Genomic DNA, 15,286 nt, shown 5'->3' with positions numbered 1-15,286 from the left:
TATAAAAGGTGTTTGGTGCCCTGTGAAGGTTGCACCACTGTAAAAGACTAATCTTATTTTTATGAGTGTGTAAACCTTCGCTAGTTGTCCAACATCCCTAAGCTTCAGTTTCCTCATCTGTAAAATGGAAAGTGATAACTGAATTTACCATAGGGGAGAGCTGTGAAAGTTAAATAAGATAATATACATAAAGATCTCACCAATATGCCTGACACATAGTAAGGGCTCAAAAACTACTAGTGATTATTATTATGACTGTATAGTAGCAGGCACATGCTTTACAACCCTCTGCCATCTATCTGAACTAAACGCAGATTTTTAGAAGACAAGGAAAGGAAGTTCAGTAAACCCAGAGAGCTCATTAGAATGACCCAAAAACTTTTATGGAACCAGAAATAACCAAACAAAGGTGATTCTGAGGTATATGCCTCAATTAAGAATCACTGCATATCAACCAAGTGATATAGGGGGTGGGCATTGTGGGGGGGGAAACATAGAGAACAAAGAAATCCCAAATACCTAACAAGTGATGATGAAGGAACTGACCAATTAGTTAAGTAACTCTACCCCCTCTCTGTAACTGAAGTCTCCAAATGAGAGGAGAGAAAAGGGGTGAGGAAACAGAAAAATAATGTTTGAAGAAATAATGGCAAAAATTTCTCAATATTTAATGAAAGCTGATTATAAACTCACAGATCCAGTAATTACAACAAACTTCAAGCACCAAAAATATGAAGAAAACTGAACCAAGTTTAGTTTATGAAATTACACAAAACCAGTCATAAAGAGAAATACCTTAAAAGCACCCACAGAAAAAAATGATACACTACATGTGGAGGAACAAATATAAGGATGACAGCAGATTTCTCATTGGAAATGATGCAAGCAAGAAAATAGTGGGGCAACCTCCTTAAAGAAGTAAAGATAAAACATGTCAACATATGCGGTGAAGATATCTTTCAAAAATAAAGGCAAAATAAAGACTGCAAAAACAGAAAGAATTCACAAGCAGAACCATTAGAAAAGAAATGTTAAAGGAAGTTCTTCAGACAGAAAAAAAAAAGATATCAGAATGAAATATGCATCTATACAAAAGAATGAAGAGCATTAGAAATGGTAACATATGAGTTTCTTAATGCCACTGTAATAAATTACCACAACTTGGTTGCTTACAACAACACATATTTATTCTCTTATAATTTTGGAGGCCAGAACTCTGAAATGGTTTTCACTGAGGCAAAAGCAAGCTGTTGGCAGGATTGTGCTCCCTCCAGAGGCTCCAGAGGATCCATTTCCTTGCCTTTTCCAGCTTCTAGAGGCTGTGCTCATGCCTCGACTCATAACCCCACATCGTATCACCTTTCCTCCCTGTTTCCATCGTCATACCACTTCCATCTCTTCTTCCTCTGTCTTCTTCTCCTAAACACACTTGTGATCATATCGTCATACCACTTCCATCTCTTCTTCCTCTGTCTTCTTCTCCTAAACACACTTGTGATCATATTTAGGACCCACCTAGAAAATCCAGGATAATCTCTTAAATCATATATAGTATGTTCTGTGACCACAAGAAATTTAAATCAGAAATAAATAGCAAAAAGATCTCTGGTGGTCCGGCCCCATGGCTCACTCGGGAGAGTGCGGCACTCGTAGCGCCGAGGCCATGGGTTCGGATCCTATATAGAGATGGCCGGTGCGCTCACTGGTTGAGTGTGGTGCAGACCACACTGTGCCGAGGGTTGCGGTCCTCTTACCGGTAAAAACAACAAAAAAAGAGAAAGATCTCTGGAAAATATTCAGATACTTGGAAACTATATAACACCCTTTGAAATAACTCACGGGACAAAAAAATCACAAGGAAAACTAGAAAATATTTTTAACTGAATAAAAATGAAAACAATATATCAAAATTACAGGATGCTGTTCAAGCAGCACTTGAGCAGAAATTTACAGCACTAAACATACATATTAGAAAACACGGCAGGTCTCAGATCAATGACCTCAGCTTCCATCTTGAGAAACTAGAAGTAGAACAAATTAAGCCCTAAGCAAGCAGAAGGGAGACAAAAGAGAGATGAATAAAATTGATAAACCTCTAACCAGTCTGATTAAAAACAGACACAAACTACAATATCTAGAATAAGATAAATGATATTATAGTTTGTATAAATACTAAAATAATAATAATGGAAAAGACACCAATATGATGTTGAAAATTAGACTGTTTCCCCGTTTCTAGTCAACACTGTACTGAAGAATGAAACTGGAGCAATTGTACAGTTAAAGAAATAATAAAATCCTTCCAATTCAGAGAAAGAAAAATAAAAGTGTTCATATTCACAGACAAAATTATCTTTTACATAGAAAATCCAATAGAATCTACAAAAAAAAGCTACCAGAATAAGGAGTTCAGCAAGGTGCCAGATATAAGCTCAATATGAAAAAATGTGTATATACTATGAATTAACAATCAGAACTTCCAATTCAATGCAATATTAGCTATAGTCCTTGGTTGCTGTACATTAGATCTCTATAATTTAATTCAGCAAATGCTTACTTACTTAGCACCCTATGGTAGAAATTCTAGAGGTTCAAAAAATAGTACATTTCTCTGCCTTCAAGAACCTTATGTTCTAGTAGGGGTTTACATAGTGCTTGAGATTTGCAGAGTGGTTTACAGTGAGTGCGTCAACATATTACACCAAAAACACTTTATAATCAGCACTGCTCTCCACAGTCAAGTCAAATCTGAAGCCTGAAACAAGTTGCAATGATACTGAACTTCCTAACCAACCAATATGGATAAAATTAAACTTAATTTTGTGACATCCTTTCTTCTCATACACCAAGTAAAAACAACAAGAGCCACTCCTTTTCTTTTACTCAAAATGTACACTAATGATACAATGATAAGAAGTATAGTTTTAGTTATCCAGATCACAATGGACTTAATAAATACTTGTTGAATGAATAATCTATGATGATCTTGTGAGGTGCTAAAAACCCCCACTAAAAATTATTGAAGACAGCTAGGAGGAAAGCTGCATCCCATGTGATCTTAGAAACTGGTGACACACAAATCACAAAGATGTGCAAAGAGAATCTTCAGCAAAGAGTGGGTGTGATCCCTTCTGGTCCCTATTCCCAATCTGAGAACGCACATGCACGCCCTCGCATTGGAGTGCTAAGGCACAGGACTTATTTTGAGACAACAAAAAAATCTTGATAGAATTTTTGTATGCTATGCTTATGACTCTATTTCCTTGCTTCAGAAGAAAATGTAGTCAGAAGAAAATAGCTGAAAGCACAATTCAAGAAATCCAAAAACATAAACAAAACACTTCATTTAAAAATCGATAGGTATCGGGCTGGCCCCGTGGCTCACTCAGGAGAGTGCGGTGCTGGTAGTGCCGAGGCTGCGGGTTCGGATCCTATATAGGGATGGCTGGTGCGCTTGCTGACTGAGCGTGGCGCAGACAACACCATGCCCAGGGTTGTAATCCCCTTACCGGTCAGGAAAAAAAAAATTAATAGGTATTAGCTAAAATATTGGAATCTATTTATGATAATACAGTAATAAATACTGTGTGTTTCTTACTTACCCCATTAAGGTCTGTCTGAGATATTTTGCCAAATATTTCCAAGCAGTTATGTTCTTAGTGCATCCAGCAAAATCTAAGACTTCAAATAACACCTCCAATGACAGTTTATGGTGTTCTTCTTTTTCTGCAATAGTCATAACAGTTCAAGATTACATAAGGTAACAAAGTGCACAAAACTGAAAAAAAATGCCGTTGATGAAATATTACTAAATCATAAGCCTTCTGGTTTGGTTGACAGTTTAAAACAATTCATTATGCTCATATTCACATGAGGAATCTGAAGAATTCAATAATTTAGTCATTCTAATGAGGTCACAGTGGTGAGCGACTCCTACATGAGTCATACTTCTCTACTTATATACCACGTAAAACATTATTTAAAATACCTGCCCTATTTGGGCATTTTACACATGAGGATACTTCCAAAAGTTCATGGAAATATAGAATTAAAAGATCACGAATCTTTCCATGAACTTTTTGAAGTACCCGCATATGCTGTCTTCTATTAGGAGGGACCTATGGGCATTCTAGGACCAACTGGGTTTAGCCAGCTAGTTTCCTTCTATGAAGAAGTATCTTCTTTTTTATACTGAGTCCAGTAGGGATTAAAACAAAGTGAATTATATAAATTGAAGCCATTTCTCTTTTGCTAACTACTGCCTAACATTCTATAACAGGAGTCAACAAATTTTTCTGTAAAAGGCCTCACAGTAAATATTTTAAGCTTTGCGAGACATATAGTCTCTACCACAGGTACGTGGTTCTGCCACTGTAGTGTAAAAGCCGCCACAGACAATACATGAATGGGCTTCAACAAAACTGGAACTATTAAAATGGGCAAACATTTCCAAGCACTTATAAGGGGTGGATTGGGCCCCTGGCCTGTAGTTTGCTGATCCCTAATCTATAGCTTGTCTTTACAAAGAGGTATAAAACAAAAATTATTTACCTGATTTTCTAAGTAATGTATGAAATTCTAACATTAGTTTATGAGATGGTACAATCTGATGCAAAATCTGGAAGAAAAAATAGCCCTGTCATTTTTACACACTGTAAAGGCATTTCTCAAATTTCAACTTACTTTCAAATCAAGTTCTTATTGTTTAATATGCTCTCAGTAAACAAATCAAGGACTTAAAACATACTTTGCTCTTATCTAGTTTCAATTTGGGTATAGAAAGGCACTTTCATTAAAGGTATTTTAAAAAAATCCCTGCTAATAAGACAGTCAGGAGAATTGGGGGGAAATGGATGGGGACTTATTATTTGTTCCTTATACACGTCTATATTGTTTTTTGGATTTTTGCAGATCTATTATACTTCCTAAGTGAGCATCCGAAATCTGAAAATCCAAAATCAAATATGCTTCAATAAGCATTTCTTTGAGCATCAGATTCTGGTGCATTTCAGATGTTGGATTTCTGGATTTGGAATGATCACCCTGTACATTTCTCATTTCAACATATTTAATATGAGAAATGAAATCATTCTGTCTGCTTGCTGAGGTACTGTGACCTCACTGAAATGATTTCCGACAAAATGAAAAGTAAATTTTCTTAATTTCTCTTAATAGCTTTGTAAAAGATCTAGCACTTCAAGATCAATAATCAAGATCAATATACCAATACCCGAGAATATTATTGAAACTCAGTTCCTATTTGCATTTTTCTCATCATTTATAGATTTCTGTATATGGCTAACTTCACTTAGATTTTTTAAAATTTTTTTATTGCAATATAACATATGTACTAGAAATGTATACAAATCACAAGCGTGGCATTCAACAAATTCTCACAAAATTAAACACACTCAGGAAACCATCACCCAGATCAGAAAACCAAACATTACCAGAGCTCTAAAAGTCTTTCATCAGTTTTGGAAAATTCTTAGCTATAAGCTCTTCAAATATTAGGGATTTTTTAATCTGTCTGTTTGCTTTACACTGTTTTCTATGTCCTCTCCCAGAACTCCAACTACAAGTATGGCAGACCTTTTCACCAACTCCTTTGTATATTCTTTTCTGCACTTCAGAGACATACCATGTTCACAGTAGGGAAACCTCAATACTGTTAAGATGTCAGTTCTTTCAAAACTGATCTATAGATTCAAAATCTCAGCATGGTTCTTTTGTGGCAACAGACAAGCTGACTTTCAAACATATATGGAGCCTGGAAGCAGACAAGCGAGCATGCCCAGGGCCCTATGCAAGAAGCCAAGGGCCGCAGCCCCATCCACCTGGAAGCAGGCAAGAGAGCATGCCTGGCACCCTAGGCAAGGAGCCGAGAGCAGTATGCCCCACCCAAGAGCAGGTAAGAAAGCACTCTGAAAACACCACTTCCACAGGGGCGGCCCACCACAGCCACCTCCACAACCACAGCTGCTGAGAAAGCAGTTCGAAGCCACAGCAGCAGCCACAGCAACTGTGCAGCCGGCCTGCCAGACACTTGACTGCACTGACACAAGAAGAGTCACCAGTGGAGACCGGAAAAAGAAGAGGACGTCTCTCTCCTCAAAGCCCACTCCAAATTAAAAGAAGAAGCAACTGCTCTACCAGATGGCCAGACATCAACATAGATGTCTAGAGACGTAGTTAGAGATACTAGGAATATGAAAACCCAAGAAAACATGTCACTACCAAAAGAATACAGTAATTTTCAAATACCAGAAAGAACTTATAGAGCAGGAAACCCTTGGAATGACTGGAAAGGAATTCTGAGCAACAATCTTAAGGAAACTCACCATGAGAAGACTCAGACAACATAATGAAATGAGAAAAAAAATCCGGATATGGAGGAAATTTACAAAGAGATTGATACCTTAAAAAAGAATGTAGCACAGCTCATGGAACTGAAAGATTCACTCAATGAAATAAACACCACAAGCAATAGCTTAAACAGCAGGTTAGAACAAGCAGAAGAAAGAATTTCTGATCTTGAAGACAGTCTTTCAGAAATAACCCAGGCAGATTAAAAAGAAAAAAAAAAAAGGAAAAAAGAATTATAAAAAGTGAAGAAAATCTAATAGAGCTAGCAAACAACCTTAAGCGCACAAACATTCAAATCACGGGTGTTCCAAAAGGGGAGGAGAAAGGAAAACGCACTGGAAATGCATTCACTGAAATAACAAGGGAAAACTATCCAGGTACAGGGAGAGACATGGACCTTCAGATCCAGGAGACTCAAAGAACCCCAAACAGATTCAGCCCAAAAAGATTCTAAGACACGTTATAGTCAAACTGGCAAAGCTCAAAGACAAACAGCATCTTAAAAGAAGCAAGAGAAAAGGATAAAGTCACCTATCAGGGAGCCCCTATCAGACTAACAGCAGGCTTCTCAACAGAAACTCGACAGGCCAGAACAAAACAGCATGATATATTCAAAATACTAAAAGAAAAAAATTGCCAGTCAAGAATACTGTACCCAGCAAGGCTATCCTTCAGAAATGAGGGAAAAATAGCATATTTTCCAGACAAGCAAAAGCTGTGGCAGTTCACCACCAGATGACCAGCCCTAAAACAAATGCTCAAGGAAGTCCTGCACCTGGAATCCAGAAAATGATAATCACTAACACCAATACACAAGAAAGAACAAAACCCACAGAACAAAAATGCAGACAAGAAAGAGAAAGAAACTAAATCTTACCACCACAAGAGCCACAGTGACAATGTAATAATGCCCCTACTTTATTCCTGATTTTAGTAATTTTGGTCATCTCTTATTTGTTGGTCTAGATAAAGGTTTGCAAAATTTTGTGGTTCTTTTTAAGTAATCAACTTTTGGTTTTGTTGATTTTCTCTATTGTTTTTTAAATCCCTATTTCATATATTTCTGTTGTAATCTTTATTTCCTACTTATATTTGCTTTTGGTTTAGTTAGCTCTATTTTTTCTATTTTCGTAAGGCAGAAGCTCACATGACTGATCTGAGATTTTTCTTACTTTGAATATAGGTGCTTACAAGTATAAAGTTTTCTCTAAACAATGCATGAGCCCTCCATCTATAAATTTTGATATGTTGCATCTTGATCTTTATCTCAAAGTACTCCTTATTTTCCCTGTGATTTTTCTATTTAGGAGAGTGTGGTTTAATTTCCACACATTTGTGAGTTTTCTAAATTTCCTTCTGCTATTGTGGTCAGAGAACATGTTTTCTATGATCTCAGTCTTAAAAAAAAAAAAAGGAAAAAATTTTTTAAAAAGAGTTCATGGAAAGATTTCCATTATCTTTCAATTTTGTTTTTCCGCAACCTTTTTGAAGTGTGCTTGTGTTTACATTGTTTTATTGATTTTTTTATGCAATTTATATTGCTAAACTTAGATATTTAATTTCTGTTCTTGATTTCTTTTTATTAAGTGGACTTGTTGATCTGCTTAGAAATTAAGTTGCCTTTGAAAAGTTTATTCATCTTCCTCTGTTGAAATTAATTTGATATTTGCATGCTTTTGGAAGACTTTAGAGAGCTACCTCAAATAATGGAGAGAATATAAAATGAAATATGTAAATTTTAATAAGTTTTACATCTCCAGTTTTTGTGAAAATTTGAAGCCCTACCTTCTACAGAGTATTTTGTTATTCATCTGTTATTCAGTTTATGTATTTATTTGAATAAATGTGCATAGCCTTAAAAAAATTTCAAAATTCAAAAAAGAACATGTGTTGTTTGCTTGTTAAATGTAATTAAAATCTTAATTGACTTGAATAAAATAAAAGTAAATCAATAAAATGTATATGGAAAGTCAAAGGACCTAGAAAAGCCAAAAACAATTTTGGAAAAGGACACATTTGCATGACTTTCATGATATGATCCCAAGACTTGCTATAAAGCTACAGTATTTGTATAAGGATGGAAATATTAGTACACATCATTAGAACGCAACAGAGTCCATGTATGGCCAATTGATTTTCAACAGTAACCAATGTAACTCAATGGGGAAAGGTTAGTCTTTAATAGTGCTCAAACAACCATATGGAAAAAAATGAACCTTGACCCTTACTTGACTCTGCACACAAAAAAATTAGTTAAAACCTAAATGTAAAACTATCACTACTATCTTGGGGTAGGCAAAGATTTCTTAGACAAAAAGCACTAATGATAAAAGAAAAAAATGCATAAATTTGGCTTCATCAAAATTAGAAATTTCTGCTCTTTAAAAGACACTGTTAAGAAAACAAAAAGGAAAGCCATAGTCAGGGACAAAAATATTCACAATGAATATACCTAACAAAGAATTTGTATCCAGATTACATAAAAAACTTCCAACTCAATAAGAAGACAAATAACCCCCCCCCAAAATTAGACAAAATATTTGAACAGATACTTGACAAAAGAGGATATAGGAATGGCCTACAGACATAGACAAGACGCTCAACATCACTAGGAAAATGCAAATTAAAGCCACAATGAGACACTACCTCACATTCACTAGAATCATTATAATTAAAAACACCTACGATAGCAAAGGTGGTGAGAACGCGGAGAAACTGAACTTTCATACACTAATGTGGAAATGTCTGTGGTACAGTCACTTCAGAAAACAACGGGACAATTTCTTAAGAATTTAAATATATACTTTCCTTACCAGCAATTCCACTCTTAGGTGGCTTCTCAAGAAAAATGAAAATACACGTGCACACACAGACTTGTACATGAATGTTCTTAGCAGCATTATTTGTAATAACTAAAAAGTAGACAGACATCCAGCAGATACTCAAGTTCTGCAGTTGGCCCTGCAGAACCCATGGAAACAAGAAGTTGGCCCTCCATATCTGAGGGTTCCAAATCCTATGAATACTGTATTTTCAATCAATGGTTGGTTGAATCCTCGAATGCAGAACCCGGGAATATGGAAGGCCAACTGTATATTTATTGAAAAAAATCTGAGTGTAAGTAGATTTGCACAGTTCAAACCCATGTTGTTCAAGGGTCAGCTGTACATACTGTAAAGATTCCATTTATATGAAATTCTAGAAGAGGAAGAATTAATCTATGGTGACAAAAATCAGAGCAGTGATCGCGGGGGCCAGGAGTGTGTGGATACGTTGGCTGCAAAAGGAAATAAGGGATTTTTGGGGGGTGATAGAAATGTTCTGTATCTTGATCATCTCAGTAGTGTGTAGACATACATATTTGTTAAAATGCACCCAAGTGTACACTTAAAATAAGTGTGTCTTACTATATGAAAATTAAATTTTCAAAAATACGAACGCAGAGTCTTCCCACCAGAGTGGCAACGGGTTTCCGAAATTCCGATCCCCTCTCCTCAATCTCACTTGGGCAGAGGGAGGTGGTGGGGTTAGGGGAGGACTGCTGTGGAGGGTATCTGCCTGGAGCCTCCAGCTAGAACAAGTTTCTTTGTTTACCTCAGTGTACCACACCTATACTGTAACTTTCTATAGGTGCTATAATGTGAAAGTTGGAAAGCAATGACCTAAGAATGTTTTGAATTAGATCCCCAACCCTGTTTAAACATTGAAATAAAAATTCTATACCTTAAGCACACTTAGCAGTTTTTCTCTTGGTGCCTTCTCTCTTTAGAAAATTATATAAGTAGATATGGGCAAATATGGATTTGCAGGGAACTTCTCGTCGTAGGCGTAATTGTTGAGCACCTCCCGGGCTCCATCCCTATCACTGTAGAATTCCAGCATCTATATAAAGTCAGTCATGAAATCTTAGCTAAATTCTGTAAGGTAGCTATATGAAAGGTAATACATAGCTTAACTTTACTGACGGGTACAAAAAAATTAGTACTGTATAGGGAAAAACAGTAATGTAAATTTTTGCTTCCACTCGCGTATGTTACCTGTGGAACACAGAAAACATCACTTACAACAAAGGCCTACCGAATTTTTCCCACTTTTTCCTCATGATTATTTTGTTACTGAAAAATGCAGCAACTTCAACATAGGAACTATTCCTATAAAAAATAAAAGTCCTCAAAGCACAACACACTAATGACTGAAAATGTGATGCAATTAACCTCAGTGCCCTACATAATTCCAGCTGCAAAAGGAGTACATGACATTTATAGTTCCTTTCATTTTGTTCCCATCGTTACATAGAAATTCCCAGATTCACTGGGATATGGTTTTGGAGATTAACCTCTGCAACACAATTATCACTTTAGCATTCATCAACTTTCACAAAAATTATTTTGAAGATTTACTCCTAGTGTCAAGTGCCAAGTCCCTCTGTCCTTTTACAATGACTTTGGGATGACAGGACATCCTAAAACTTCCTAAAAGCCATTATTTTTATATCATATATTGTGATCCAGTTTCATATTTTTATCCTCTTCCCTTCTATATTCTACCAAAACATAAAAGGCCTTTTTGCTTTTCTTTTAAGCCCACCAAGAATAATACAGAAATGATATTTACAACTACATTACTATTTATTTTATAGATATTTGGTCATGACAGGTTACCCTGTAGTGAAAATAAAGAGTAAAATTTACAGTATACTAGTAAAATAAACAGAAATTATTCAGGCCAAAAAAGAGACACGGTATTTTTTTAAATTAAAAAAAATTTTTTTTTTACAACGTTTTCCATTAGTTTCCTTCTGATCAATAAAGATTAGGCATGCAGTCTTTGCACTGGCTTATGACAAAATGAAACTAAAAAATTTTATGAAAAGTCTACTTACCTCTACATAACTCTTCACAAAAGGGTCCCAAACTCCAGGAATTTGAATCAACGCACAAAGATTTACAGATGTCTTCCAGCTGTGGTTGAGCATATTTCGGGTTGCTGTGCTATAAGCATAGTCATCCTTATCAGCCCAAAGACAAAGGAATTTTTTAAGTCATTCAGTATTGAGATTTCTGTTAAATTAGTAATCAAAAAACTAAAAGTTCAGGTCCTGATGGCTTCACTGGTGAACTGTAACAAACATTTAAAGAAAAATACTAATTCTTCACAAACTCTTCCCAAAAAAACAGAACAGAAGGGAAGACTTCCCAACTTATTCTATGAGGCCAGTATTACCCTGATGGTAAAACCAGACAAAGACAACATAAGAAAACCTATACATCAGTATCTCTTCTCAACCAAATACTAGCAAACTGAGTACAGCAAAATATAAAAAAGATTATAAACCATGTCCAAGTGGAATCTATTCCAGGAATGTAACGTTTGCTTAAGAGCTGAAAGTCAATTAATGCAAATAAAGATCTATTATCTAAACCAAAGCAATAGCATAATGGGCAAAAAGCCACATGATCATTTCAACAGATGCAGAAAAGCATTTGACAAAATTTAATAACCCTTCATGATAAAAACACCCAACAATCTAGGAATAGAAGAAACTTCCTCAGTCTGATAAAGGGCATCTATAAAAAATCCACAGCTAACATCAAGCTTAATAATGAAAGACTGCATGCTTTTCCTCTAAAATCAGGAACAAGACAAGGATGTCCTCTTTCACTACTTACATTCATTACTGGAGGTCCTAGCCAGGACAATTAAGCAAGAAAATAACATAAAAGACATTCAGATTGGAAAGGAAGAAGTAAAACTATCTTATTTGCAGATGATCTTGTACACAGAAAATCCTATGAATCCACTAAAAACTTATTGGAACTAATAAATGAGTTCATCAAGGTTACAGGGTACAAGATCAAGAAACAACAATGATATGCCAATACACTTACAATAAACAATCAGAAAATGAAATTAAGAAAACAATGCCATTTGTTAAAGCATCAAAAATGATAATACTTAGGTATAAATTTTATAGATGAGATGCAAAATTATACTCTGAAAAGCAATATTGCTGAAAGAAATTTTAAAAGACCTAAATAAATGGAAAGACACTTCACATTCATGGGTAAAAAGACTTACTATTGTTAAACTGATCTACAGATTCATGTTACTGCTATCAAAATTCCAGCTGGCCTTCTTGCATAAACTGACAAGCTGATTCTACGAGGGGGTCTTTAAAAAGTTCATGGAAAGATTTGTACTGTCTTTTAATTCCATTTTTCCACAAACTTTCTTAAGTATTCTCAAATAATTCATATGAAAAATGCAAGGAACCAAGAACAGTCAAACAATCATTAGAGAAGAACAAAGTTGGAGGATGCACACTAGGACTTCAAAAGTCACTACAAAGCTACAGTAATCCATACTGTATGATATAAGCATAAGGATATACATACACAGATCAACAGAAGAAAAGTCAGAGTACAGAAGTAAACCTTCACATTTTGGGGCAACTGATTTTCAATAAGGGTGCTAAGACAATTCAATGGAAAAATAACAGACTTTTCAATAAATGTGCTGGAACAACTGGATACGGACATGCAAAATAGGAAAGTCAGACCCTACCTACCCTACATCATATACAAAAATTAACCCAAAATGGATCAAAGACCTAAAATTTAAGAGCTAAACCTATAAAACTCAGAAGAAGTAGAAATATTTCTGACCGTGGATGGTCTCTTAGACATGACACCAAAAGCTTGTACAACAAATGAAAAAACAGATAAATTATTAGACTTCACCAAAGTTAAAAACTTATGTGTTTCGAAGGACATCATCAAGAAAGTAAAAGACAATCGACAGAATAGGAGAAAGTATTTACAAATCACATACCTGATATATATGACAAGAGACTTCTATGTACATTATATGAAGAACTCGTACAACTCAATAATTAAAAGTAATTCAATTAAAATACGAGCAAAAGATCCAAATACAAATTTCTACAAAAGATATACGAATGGCCAATAAATGCATGAAAAGATGCTCAATATCATTAGCCCCTAGGGAAATGCAAATCCAAACCATGAGATACCACTTAACACCCTCTAGGACGGCTATAATGAAAAAGATAACAAGTGTTGCTGAAGAGGTACAGAAATTAGTACCCTCATAAACAACAGGTAGACATATAAAATGGTACAGCTGCTTTGGAAAACAGTCCAGTGGTTCCTCAAAAGGATAAACATGGTTTATATGACCCAGCAATTTCACTCTTACTATATATACCCAAGAGAAACAAAAACATATGTTCATACAAAAACGTGTATATGAATATTCATAGCAATGTTATCCAAGATAGCCAAAAATTAGAAACAACTCAAATGTCCACCACCTGATGAATGGATACCTAAACTGTGGGATATCCATACAATGGAGTATTATTCAACAATAAAAAGGAATGAAGTATAGTTACATACTACAACATGGGTGAACCTTAAAAACATGCTAAGTGAAAAGAAGCCAGTCACTAAAGACCGTATATTATATGATTCCATTTGTACAAAATGTCCACAATAGGCAAATGCACAGACAAAGTAGATCAGTTGTTGCCTAGGATTAGGGGAATTGGGAAGAAATGGGGAGTACAGGGTTTCTTTTGGAGGTGATAAAAATGTTCCAAAATTGATTGTGGTGATGGATGCACAACTCTGAATATACTAAAAACCACTGAAGATTTTAAGAAGGTAAATTCGTATGGTATCTGAATTATATATCAAGTCTCAATTAAGAGGTTATTAAAAAAAAAAAACAACACAAGAGTACTACACCCAACAAATTCGCTGATATAAACTCAGTCAATAACAAATATTGAGACTACAGACAAAAGAAAACTCTAATCAGACTACCAATGCAGTATAAATTGGTAACCACTTTGGAAAGAGTTTAGCATATTATATAATAACGTTGAATTGCACATACTCTATGACAACAATTCTACTCCTAGAAATGCATGCTTACGTGCATCAGTATACAGAAATTAACAGGAGTTAATTTCAAAGCATTATTTATAATAGTCCAAAACTATAATAACCTAAATGGCCATCAATAATGGAATGAGTGAAATATTTTGTAGCAAGAAAAATGAATAAGCTAGAGCTACATTCAACAATATGTACACACCTTAAAACCAACCGTGAATAAAATATGCATGACTCAAAAGAATATATACAGTATGGATCCAAATTTAACATTCAGATATAGACAAAACTAAATTACATTGTTTATGGATACATACACGAATGGAAAGAGTATAATGAAAAGCAACGGAGTGACTACCATATAAGTCAGGACAGTGATTTTCTTGAGACAGAATGGGAGGGAGTGTAATGAAGAAGGAACAAATGGAAAACTTTTAGGTTAGGGTAAGAGCGATGCTGTGTTCCTTAATCTGGGTGCTAGTTACATGGATGTTTATTTTTAATCCATTCATTATATCACACATTTGTGTTATACACCTTTTCCGTATATGTTACATTTCATAATCTTAAAGATTTAAAAGGAAAGTTATTCAAGTCTCTCAGAAGCAACAACAACTAATAAAAGCACAAGATACCTCAAACCAGAAAGAGGCAATGGTATTCTTTCCCCAGTGGAGCAACTGATTATGTATCAACATGGACTTGGAAATGAGGGGATGAGGGGAAAGTAAATAAGAAATAATATGGAAAAACCTTTTAAAAAGAAAAAAAAGGAAAAAAAAAAAAAGGTAGATCCCTAAGTATAAATTGGGTGTGAATTTCCTATAGAAGGAGGTGCCAGTCACCAAGTGCATCAGACCCAACAGAGACACAGCTATAGCAGCAAGAAAAAAATCCCAAGCTGACTGAGCACAAGTGCACATATTACATTCTAATGTTTGGTTATAAAAACTAGTCCTAACTTTTTTCCTCATTAAGTACACATTAGAAATTAGAGATCA

General features: G+C 35.1%; 1 pseudogene; it reads right to left on the bottom strand.

Annotated features, from left to right (window-relative positions):
• Window positions 1–1,166: 1,166 nt before the first annotated feature.
• The window catches only part of LOC134391027 (TATA box-binding protein-associated factor RNA polymerase I subunit A-like), a 31,100-nt pseudogene continuing 16,980 nt past the window's right edge, over window positions 1,167–15,286 (bottom strand).

Source organism: Cynocephalus volans, chromosome 11 (assembly GCF_027409185.1).
Source record: "Cynocephalus volans isolate mCynVol1 chromosome 11, mCynVol1.pri, whole genome shotgun sequence".
NCBI classification, from domain to species: Eukaryota; Metazoa; Chordata; class Mammalia; order Dermoptera; family Cynocephalidae; genus Cynocephalus; species Cynocephalus volans.
This window is presented reverse-complemented; position numbering and strand designations above follow the sequence as displayed.